Source organism: Pteropus alecto, unplaced genomic scaffold (assembly GCF_000325575.1).
Source record: "Pteropus alecto unplaced genomic scaffold, ASM32557v1 scaffold22, whole genome shotgun sequence".
Classification (NCBI taxonomy): Eukaryota; Metazoa; Chordata; class Mammalia; order Chiroptera; family Pteropodidae; genus Pteropus; species Pteropus alecto.
In genome coordinates this window covers 1535839-1547084 of record NW_006434839.1, presented here as the reverse complement: position 1 = coordinate 1547084, position 11246 = coordinate 1535839, and the positions used below count along the sequence as shown (strand labels likewise).

The window sequence follows — 11246 nt, the reverse complement described above, 5'->3', positions numbered from 1 at the left end:
GCCGAGGGAGGAGGAATTAGCGATCATTAGACATTGGAGGTGTAGTACTTCTAGTTTGCGGTACATAATTATGTGTAAGTTCTATCCCAAAGCAAAAATAGTCATTCTCAATTAGTTCTTTTGTTCTCCTCATTAGTTCCTAGTTAAACCGTTCTCGAGGTGTAGTAATAGATGAGATCTGCACAAATTTATGGAGGTGTGCGCACACAAAAATTAGCTGTTGAGGTCCAGATTGTAAGGCCTGGTGTGGGTGGCCAGCTAAGTGTCCCGAAGACTTTTGCACATTGCACTTGGCCCTGGGATCCAGAGATGAATATGACACAGACTTTCCCCTTAAGGAACTTAAAACAGAGGTAAATTCTGTAAGGTAGACTGTGAGCTCCTTGAAGGCAAGACCCATGTCGTATATGCATTTGTAGCTCCGGTGCCTGGCACCACACCTAACATGGGGTAGATGCACAGTGTTTCCTGATTGAGTCGAATGAAATATACAACACGTTATGGAAACTAAATGGAACTAATCTCTTACTGGCGCTCCCAACCCTTTCCCCTGAGAGTCTGGGGAGGCTTCATTGAGGAGGGGTATTTGGGTCAGATCTTTAAGTGGGACCGTGGTCGTATTTGAGCAGTGATTGGTAGTGGAGCTACCAAAGAAAGCTTATTTCATGTGAAACACAACTGTGACAACATGTAAATCTAATATGAGGCCATATAACAATGACCTAGGCCTGGAATAATTTTATTCTGAAGGTCAACTCTAGTGGGTGCCTGAATTTGTGTCGAGGGCAGGGTTTGGAAGTCTCATAAATGCTGGACAGTTAGCTGTGCTTCCTGTGGCTGGGGCGGGGAGGTGCTGGTGTCATCTGTGTCACGCGCTGGCTATTCCCGTGTTAAGTCTTTGGCTTTTAATAAGTACTCTCACTCCTTCCTTTTCCGTCAGCTCCATCCGTAGGTGGAAAGCAGATTCATAGTTAATGGGCCCGGCAATGTGTTTGGCACCAACTCACACAAGAAGGGGCAGAGACTCCTACCTTTTCATCGTCAAGTTCTCCATCACAGAAGCATTTCCTGTGAAACTGAATGGGTAGATTAGGCTTTGAAAAAATTCTAGTGGAGATATTCTCTTTTAAATCATTAATTATCAGAAAGAAATTATGCATCTGGATCATAGGAGCATAGACATTTTAGCACTCTTTACTTAAATAATTCCTAATCGTTTCTTCTGCAATTATTGAGGTATGAACTGAACTATGAAGGTTAGATTTCTAGATTACTTAGGCTTTGTGTTAAAACTTAAAGCTTAAAACAATTTTAATGGAAATAACTATAGAATCGATTATAGAATTTTCTTTCTTAAATGGCTCACTTGTACCAGTCATTCTTTAAAATAACTATAGAATCGATTATAGAATTTTCTTTCTTCTTAAATGGCTCACTTGTACCAGTCATTCTTTAGGAGATTGTCGGTGATACACTGTCATCATCATAAGGTCAAGTATTGTATTTCGTTTCAATACAATTATGTCCCAAGGGTTGTTGGGCAGCTTGCCCCTACTCTAAATGGTCCCAAGTTACTCTGGCTTTTGACACTTTATGTCTTCATTTTGTGTCCCTGTGTCCTACACTGATGTTAGCTGACAACCTCTTGGCTACTGTTAGTTTGCCTGCTTTTAGCAGTAGTTCTTTTTTGTTATAATTTCCTGAATTTCTCCTGTTAGAATTTTTGTCCAAAGGAAGCAGCAGCAGGCTCTGAATGAAGGCCCGTGGGCCGTTCCTTTGAGAAGGAATGTGTACTTCATGTGTGTGGGCGTTTAGGTCTGCCCACAAACCTTTTCTCACTTAATTTTGGGTTCTCAGCTGGCTTTTGCTTCGTAGAGATCGCTTTATAAGTAACCTTTGGATAGTTGGGATATAATTGCAAGAGGTGCACTGATTTTGTGGGCTCGCCTTCGAAGTCAAACTCAGAACTCTGGTCTAGACAGTAAGACTGCAGACTGGAAAGCTGAGGATCTAGATATTCTTGCTGGGATTTGCCTAAATTCTCTGTAATTTGGATGACAACGCTCTCCTTCAGCCCCGCTCCCAATAATTTAAGAATTTAGTTTCTTAAATTCAAAACTATATCAACATAAGATATTATAAAAATTAATACCTGCTCTAAAGGGTTAATATTCATTTAGGCAAAGTAGTGGCAGATTTTGCCAAGTGGAAAAATTTTTGAAAAAAAAGGCATTTTGTTTAATTAATTTTTTTCCTTTTAAGAGAGGGTGACAGAAAGTCATCATCTGAAATGGTTGCATAATGTTAGTCAGCTGGCAAGCCCTTCATCCTGGACACGATGTACCACTGCTGTAATATGCAATGTCACTCGCAGCTAATCCCTTTATTGATTTTTTTTCCACTCTGAATTTGCTGACAGCAAAAGATTAGGTCTAGGGAAATAGTTGCAGTTCAGGTTCTATTTGACAATATTTAGAATTTAAAGTGACCTTTCAAAGAGAAAGGGCTGCATGGAGTGGGATTTAAGTGGTTCAGGACAGGGCAGTATTAAGGCCAAAGCAGAGGGAGTGCCTTTTTAATACCAGTGTCAGGGCAGGCCATCTTGGACAGGTGTCCTCTGCCCCCAGGGCCGCGTGAGCGCCCAGTGGCAAGCCGACCCTTGGCTTTGCTGCAAAGGAGATGAAGTTTGATTTTGCCTCATTTAGTCTGTAATGCACTTGACTTTCCCTTCTGTAACCTTCTCCCACCGGTCCCTTCTGTCTCTCTCGGCCTTGCTTGCATGGTCCAGTGCCCCTCCTGTACATCCGCCCAGGCCGGCACCTCTGTCCATCCGTGCCTCGTGCTTCCGTGCCCCTCCGGCAGTCCTCCCGTCTCAGCCCACGCATGAGACGAAATCAATCTCATTAAACTAACGTAGGCTATAAATGGCTGGTGGTCCTTCACTCTCCATGAGTAAAGCCTTCGAAGCAGTATAGCGAGGTGTTTTTCCTTATTCTTTGTGCTTATCAATATGTCACGATGGTAGAAGAAGAGAATTGGCGAAGAGTTTAAATTAAATACAAATATATGCAAAAGCATGACATGTCTTCCAGCCTTGTCCCCCGTTCTCTACCATGCGTCCGGCGGCGACCCTCTCCTGCTTCCCTCAGTCACTTTCAGGGGGACCAAAGTAAGACCCCAGTGCTAAACTCACTGTGTCAAATCGGGCTTGTATTAGACTTGGTCATACTTGAGGAGTTTTTCACCGCGATGTATTCAAATTCATGTGATGGGGTCTATTTGAAGTATTATCTTTCAGGATCTATCTGAAGTATTATGAAATGATATTTTCAGTATCACCTGGCAGAGGACAGCGGTGTCTCCATCGGTTCCCAAATTGCATAATTACTAGGTACTAGTTGTTTGACTTGTCGCCTTGATTCTTCTGATTCTTAGTTTCCTTATCTGTGAAATGAGGAATGTGACCAGATATCTCTAAGGTCACTTCCAACTGTAAAATTCTAGGCTTTCTTGTGCCCTGCCCTCTGTCGCTGCTGATTCTCATTTCAAAAGGCTCCAAATGAGGAAAATCCCACCAATATCTCTTTCTCCCTCGTGTACCAAGTGTGATAGGGAACTGCATGGGTAGGTTGGTGAGAATTCAAAAGCTACGGAAGGTGTGAGCCTTTCCCTAGGGAATTCACATTCCATTTTAGATACAAAATTAGGTATATAAAATAGCCAGAGATCAGAAACAAAGGCGAGTTTGTGTCATCACAATGATGTGCTAATAAATACATCTTTAAATGCGTAGGTCGTAAGCTCTTTGAGGCCTTAACACAGTAAGTTCTCGATATATGTTTTTTGAAGCTCACGATATGGTACGAACAGTGGGAATATACAATATGGGGGTGACCAATGTAGAGAGGCTGGCTAGGGAAGGGTTGATGGAGGCTGGCTGGCTGAAGAGGGGGCCCAGCGTACACTGGCTTCTTGGAGGAAGAGGAAGTTCTTGAGGCAAGCAGGCTGGGCGATTGCATCCTGCATTCAATTCTGCAAGGGTGCTACCCACTAGTATTGCTTTTCTTTGCACGTGAATGTGTCTCTGCCACTTCACATCTGCAGTGACAGTTTAGGTTCACAGCCAGGGGCTAGGACCAGGAGCCAAAGGCATGTGTGCTCATCTTCTGTCACTGAACCTGGAGTCTGGCCCTTGAATCTCATCACGCAAAACCGAATCCCTCATTTCCTAAAACTCTTCGCAAGTCTTCCTCCCTGGGTGCTGAGTCTTTCTGTGATCTACCACTCCCTCCCTAGAATCGTGGTGCTTCCGAATGCCCAACTAGGAGGCTCATCTTGACCCACAGGGTCCTGCTGCCAGAGTCCACCCACCAGCATGGACCTCTTGAAACGCTGATATTTAGACTGTCGGGCATCCTCATTCAGGGCTAACCCTTGAGTTGGGTTGTCCTTACCCAGGCCTACTTATTCCTAGTTGTACACGCTTCCCTCTTAGCTTATATTTGAAGTCCTTGTGCCTTGAAGCTGGACCTACAATAATTATGACACAAGAGGAAGTTAGGAAGTAGGAATTAGGGGTCTGGGAAGTTAGGGATTTGGATCCAGGCAAATGCCCGCTGGCATGTGACCTCAGGACACCATGACTGAGAAGACCTTTGCAATGAAGGACACATTATGTGCAGCCGGGAAGATTTTTAGACTCTTCCTACTGGGCTTAGGTCCAGTTCTAGGGCATGTTCTATTTGGAATCCTCTGGGCGATTGCATCCTGGATTTTGAGAAGGGAAGTGGGTCACCTGGCTGGGAAGAATTAGTGGGAGAAACCAACGGGAAGGATGGTGTGGACATTGGTGTTGAGTGGTCAGCATGTTGAAGTGTCCATCAAGGCATGGACGAAAATCAGTGCAATAATAGGCCTGATGTCAAAGGTGATGTCTAATGATGTCAAGGCCTGAATTTTGTTACTCTTCAGAGCTTTTTACTGGAGAATGACATGGATTTAAACGAATAAGCTGTAGTGTACTTTATCTGGCTAAAATTCCTCACAAAAACAACGTTGACTCTAAGTCACGACAAATTGTAAGTCACAGGGCCTCCGAATTAAGTACTATGTCCTTGCCGATCTCTTCCCAGACCTTAAATCTCTCAACAGCTTGGGGTTAGAGGAACCAAGGATGTGAGAAAGCAGCTCTTAACCTTCGGCAGCCTTCACACGTCACCCTGCCGTCCATGCGTTCACGCTCACGTTCCAGGCCCTTGGCTTTGCCCGTAATTGTTGAAAATGCACATGGATTTAACTTGGTAAATGCTAAAAAGTCGTGCTTTTATTAAGTTAGAACTTTTCATTCTTCTAACAGGTCTGGGATTGGAATTTTTCCTTGTGTCACCTAGGAAAAAAGTAATTGGTTGAGTACATTAGTAATGTTAATAAGTATCATTTTCTGATGTCAGACAATTTAGAAGCACCTACTTGTATCCTAACCATTGATGTGTTTGTCACCACATAGTTCTCGTTTATCGATGTGGTATTTCCTTATACTTGATTTCCGGCTTCCACCACCCCCACCTCCTCCTTTCTGCTCCCCCATCACAGTGTGAACTGTGGAGACCGCGTTTTGTTTTCTCAGCCTGTACCTAGTACAGTGCCCGATACCCGATGAGATGCATGATGGGTAATTGTGAGCACATGTAAGATTATGCCGTTTCTGAGACAAGAGCCTTTCCTGGAAGTAGCAGGTTCCGAGCGAGGGTGGTGGGCTTGTCCTGTGGGCCGGCCCGTGGTGGAGTTAGCCCGGCATGCTGGCCTCCTCAGTGTGCAGAGTGGCCAGGTTCGTGTCAGCAGTCGCCTTCAGACATGCTGAAATCAGTCCCCTGTGGGACTGGCGTCCAGTGGGTAACTCTCTCAGATGGGCTCCTATCACTGATGCTTCTTAGAAACTCTTTCCTTCGCTTGGAGGATTTTTACCAAAGAAGAGACGTTCTTCGTGGATTTCTTGGGAGTGGGGGGATTCTTCTCTCTCACAGACTATTAACGGTTACTAGTGAGAACGGCAGTTTGTTGGGACACAGGTTATACAGTGAGAGTCTGGAGGGCACAGGTCCTTCGTCATCTCGCACAGTTGCTTAGTAAGCGTTTGTTGACTGAATTTACTAGGTCGGAGTGCGTGCCAGGGCTGCAGTCGCGTTATTGTCCTCGTTTAGGTTTTAGGCATGTGTCAGCTTGTCCTGATTTCCACTGTCTTTCTCCCCCGACTGTTGTTCTTTAGAGACCCTCAGATTCCAGCGGATTCAGGAAGTCACCGGGGCTGTCTCATGTATATTTCCGAATGTTCTTGCCCCTTGGCTACCTGAAGGGCCCCGATGCCTCCTTCAGAATGTGTCAGGACCCCGTCCTCTCTGCCAGTGACTCCTGCCCTTGCTTCTCCTGCTTGCACTGCTAGGGTCTCCTGCTGCTTCCCACATCTGACGGTGGGAGCCTCTGCTCTCCCAGTTGGCTCCAGACACAGGCTAGTCTGGCTTGCTGGTGTACCCTGGCCTGCTAGAAGCCTGGCTCTGGGTGGTCGTTTTATGAGGGAAAAAATCACTCCCTCTGTTTTGTTAGTTACCGTCGGAGCTGCCTCATGTGCCGGGCAATGTCTTATCAGGACGTTTGGCAGTTGGCCCTTTCGTTTACTCGGTTAAACATTTCTTCCCCAGGGCTCTGGCGCAAGTCCCTGGAGCCAGGGGCCTGGGGGCTGCAGAGCGGCACATCCGGCCGCATTTGGAATCACGCCCCCGCCCCCCTCCCATACACACATTCTGATCCGTGGCCCTTGGACAAAGCTTGTGCATAGTGACCCTTCCCTCAGGACGAATATTTTCCCAGCGGTCTCGTTGGTCCCTGGTGCAAGGAAACGTCTGGGAGGCTCATGGAGGGGAAGAGACAGGTAACCCGGACACTGGACTGCTGATGCTCTGAATTCCAATCCCAGCCTCTTGTGCCTGGAGCTGCAGCCGCCCCACTGATCCTCCCGTACCCAGACAGGTCTGCAGCCCCAGGCGGTCAGGGCTCAGGCTGTTAGTCGAGACTCTTGGGAAGCTGATGCTTAGCACCTCATTCAGGGCAGGGCTCCAAAGATGGTCTTAATTATGACATTAATGTGGACTTTGGTCTTTGATCAGCTTCTCCTGGGAATTTTTTTTTTTTTTTTTAGGTGAGGCAACCTTGGTTGACCTCACAGATTACAAGGACGTTGTCAGTTTACAATCTCTTAATTTTTATTTTTTACGCCTACAGCACCTGGTTTTCCTAGGTGGTCTCCCATCCAAGTACTAACCAGGCCCGACCCTGCTTAGCTTCCGAGATCAGACGGGATCGGGCTTGTTCAGGGTGGCATGGCCGTACACTGTCCTGGGAATTCTTTCCATTTGAAACTTCAATTTCTTGAAATCTTTCAGATCCTTGATAACTTGTTTTTTTTCCTTGCCCACAGTGACTCGATACTATAAAAAAGGAAAAACAGGGTTCGGGTGGGGAGAAACCCATTATCAGTGAGTCAGGGTGACAGGTTCAGTTCGTGGTCAGAGAGTCAAGATCATGGGCAGGAAACCAGAGCTGGTCCTCGAGGGGTCAGGTAGGTGCCACGGTCCAGGGAAGGAGCTGCGTTTTGGAAGACGGAGGCCTTTTCAGGTACTGGGAGTTTTCTAGTCGGGCTGGCTTGACTGCAGAGGACCCACAAAGCTTACCCAGGTAGAGTGGGTGCCCGAGAGGCTGCACCTGACCGTGTTTTTCCCTGGGAAACCGAGGCCCTGGGCCAGCCCCGGACCCTGCCCTCCTTCTTGGGGCCTCTCCTTCTCCCTCCTCGTCTGCTCTTTCTACCCAGCTTCCCCTGTCCCTGTCTCCCTCATAACTCTAACCTACACTTTATTTTGTTTATTTTATTTTCTTTGGTAGTAGTTTAACCTTATGACACCTTTTCAACTTCAGCTGCGTTCTTTCAGTGTTTCTGGTATCATTTGAGGGACGATTTTATTGGACTAGTTCAGCATCTTGTGCTGGGCCCTGTCATGGGAGGCTGGTGCCCAGCCCTGGCTCCGTCTCAGGCGGGGGTCGGAGGTCACATGGTTCAAGGTGTGGCTGTTTTAGCAGCAGGAACAGCTGGCGAAGCACATTCTCTTAGAGGAGAGTTTGGATGGGACAGGCTTCCCAGGCAGGATGTCACTGGCCTCCGGGAGATGGGACCGTGGGAACTGTCGTGAAGATGGTTCTCTCGATTCCAGTGGACCACGCGTGGCCTCACCAGGGCCACTGCTGACAACATGGCCTCTCGTCAGGGCTCTTGCCTCTGAGCATCTTTAAATAGTCGCCAAGAATCTAGTATGTGGGAGCATCGGAAGCTCACTTGGATAGCATGGAACCTGTACCTTCTAGAAATATTTCTTTTGATAATATGTTTATAAAATGACTCTCAGTACATTCGTTCGTACAGCCCCTGTGTTGTGCGTAGTGGCCAAAGCTGTACCTTCATACACCTGAACTCATTAGATCTTCACAACAGCCCTGCGAGGTAGGTGTTTCTGCCTTCATTTTCCATGTGAAACTGAGTCAGGGAGAAATGGAGAGATCTGCACAACGATAGTCCCACATCTTTTTCCTCATCCGTCATATACATATTTATTTGCAGAGCATCGTGCTTCCCTAGGTGTTACGGGGAGATAAAAAGAAATAGCCTTACGTTCTAGTTGGGATAAGCTGCAACCAACATCCATTAAGACAGTCATCTGAGAGCTGATTGCTTGTGCTGGTGACTGTGACCTTGAAGTACAAAAGAGGACACACCAAAATTACAGGCTGCTTTGAAATTCCAGGATGTGCTGTGGCTCGAAGATAAGCCTAGTGAGAGTCAAGGTCACATACTTGCCCAGACCTGGGAAACCATGCAAACGGCCGAAGTTATTTGTTGGTAAGACCAAGCTGAAAGGTGTCCCTGAATCCTGCCACTGGAGGAGGTCCAGGGCCACGTGGCCTAGTGTTGATTAATTGACAAGGACTCAAGTCCAAACCAAGGAGGTTGCCATACACTTTGGGAGAGGGTGGTGGAGCCAGCATGGGTCTGGAGGTCCACAGCGAAGTGGCATTTCAGCTTCTAGCAGTGGTGGTGCCTGAGCTTGCCGAGGGCTTCACAAGAGGTTTTCTGAGCTGTTATAATGGAACCTGGAGTGAACATTAAATGGCAAGAGAGAATCCTCACTACAATGTACTAGAACATAGATGAAGGCAAGACTCAAAGAGCTGTTTCCAGGAGCAAAGCTCTGACGAGTTGGCCACGAGAGGCACATAAGTGAAGGCAGAGTTCTCCTGAGCAGTGGGAGGGGCCCCAGGGGGCAGCCACTAACACAAGGTGTGGAGGAAGCCCTTCCAGGGCACGCTGGCACCAGGAGCAAATGGGCCAGCCCTGCCAGCGGGAGGGACATCCAGGTCGGCAGGCAGGCAGGGCAGCAGGAACTTTGGGGCAGGCCGTGTACCTGGGTCAGTGCACGGGAGGCTCACGCAGGGCCAGGGGTGCAGCCGCTCGTCCGGGCAAGGGGAAGGTAGAGCCCTCAGTTTGGGAGGGGGCTGGTGATTTAAATGGCCATCGCAGCCAGGCCCTAGTCATTGGAGGATAACGCAGGACTGGGTTGCAAACTCATGGCAGAGTTAGCGGTGGGAATGGCAGGGCCGGCCTCTGACCCAACCTGAGCCTGGCTCGCCATCGGCTCCCCTACCGTCTGTGTTAGCCATTCTAAAGTCTCTCTGGGAAGGGTCAGCACTGCTTTGGGGTTTAGAGAGGGGTGTCCCAAGTTGTGGGGAGAGGAGGGCTCTGGACGCTGTCTCAAAGGCATCCACTGAGGATACTGAGTGCCCTGCGGCAGTGACGTGGCGGTCAGAAGGGTCGGGATCAGAATCTGCAGTTCAGAGAGGGGACATGATGGCCTCAAAACCATGCTGGCCAGAGCCCGACTTGCTTTTTTATGATCTTACTTTGCCTCGTTTTGTTTCTAGCATGATAATTGACTATTTTTTTTTGGGTACTGGGAATACATTCACATGATTCAACATTTTAAAGTATAAAAGGATATACGAGGAACATTTCTTTCCCTTTCATTTTGCATACCTCCCAGTTATCCTTCCCTAGACAACTAATATTACTAGTTTCCTTCCCGGGATGTTTATGCATGTGCAAACACATACCTATACATCTGTATCATCATCTTCTCCTTTTTACATAAATAAATGTAGTATATATCACATGCTGTTCTGCACCTTGCTTGTTTTCGCTTAATTCGTTTCATAAGTCTTTCCATATCAGTTTACAGAGAGTTTTGTCTTTTTTAAAAATGCTGCATCGCCTCCCGTTGTGTTAGATACAGCATAATTTATTTAACCCGTTGCCTATTGATGGAAATTTAGGTCGCTCTTACAAGCAAAGTGGCGATGAATAACCTTGCATTTATGTCATTTCACACCTGTGAGACTGCATTTTTCAGATAAATCACTAAAAGTGTAATTTCTGGGTCAAGTTGAGCCTTTGTAATTTTGAGAGATATTGATGAATTGCCCTCCAGAGAGGTTTACAAATTTACAAAATTCGCACTCTGACAGCAGCCTGTCGGAGTGTGCTCACCCACACCCCACCACCTCCCGGCGTGTTCAAACTTCGGGACCTCTGACAGAGCGGCAGTTGAAATTGGCATCTCGGTGTAGATTTAATTTGTCATTTTCTTATTTTGAGTGCTCTTAGGCAACTTTTCATATGTTTAGGGTACATCGTACTGCCATGAACTGTCTGTTCATATCTTTTGCTCATTTTTAAATTGTGTCGTTGGTCTTTATCTTCTCAACATGTGGCTGCTTTTTATGTGAGAGAAATTAGTCCTTTGCGATATGAATTGTAAATATTTCGCTCTATTTGTCTTTTGATTTTGCTTGTAGTGGGCATTGCTCTCTGTGGAAATTTTGTATTTTTATGTAGTCAAATTTATCAGTATTTTCTTTTATGGACTTTGCATTATAGTTTTGAAAGCTTTCTCCCTCTAAGGCTACAAAAATGTTTTCTCATGGTTAATTCCAATACTTTTGTTTCCTAAGTCTTTTTTCCAAGCCAATATTTGATCTATTTGGAATTTATTCTGGATTAAGATGCAAAATATGCCATCAATTTAATTTTTTCCCCAGAAGGTTATCCAGTTTTCCAAATACTGTTTATTGAATAAATCATTTTTCCCTAC

General features: G+C 46.3%; 1 protein-coding gene and 1 non-coding gene across 2 annotated transcripts in view; one reads left to right on the top strand and one right to left on the bottom strand.

Moving 5' to 3' along the window:
• The window catches only part of LOC112478681 (transmembrane protein 178B-like), a 189104-nt gene that overhangs the window by 94782 nt on the left and 83076 nt on the right, over nt 1-11246 (top strand). The gene's annotated exons all lie outside the window — the stretch shown is intronic.
• Nucleotides 7267-7385, bottom strand: LOC112478859. Its single transcript, XR_003045977.1, has one exon. It is a non-coding gene; the product is annotated as a 5S ribosomal RNA (ribosomal RNA).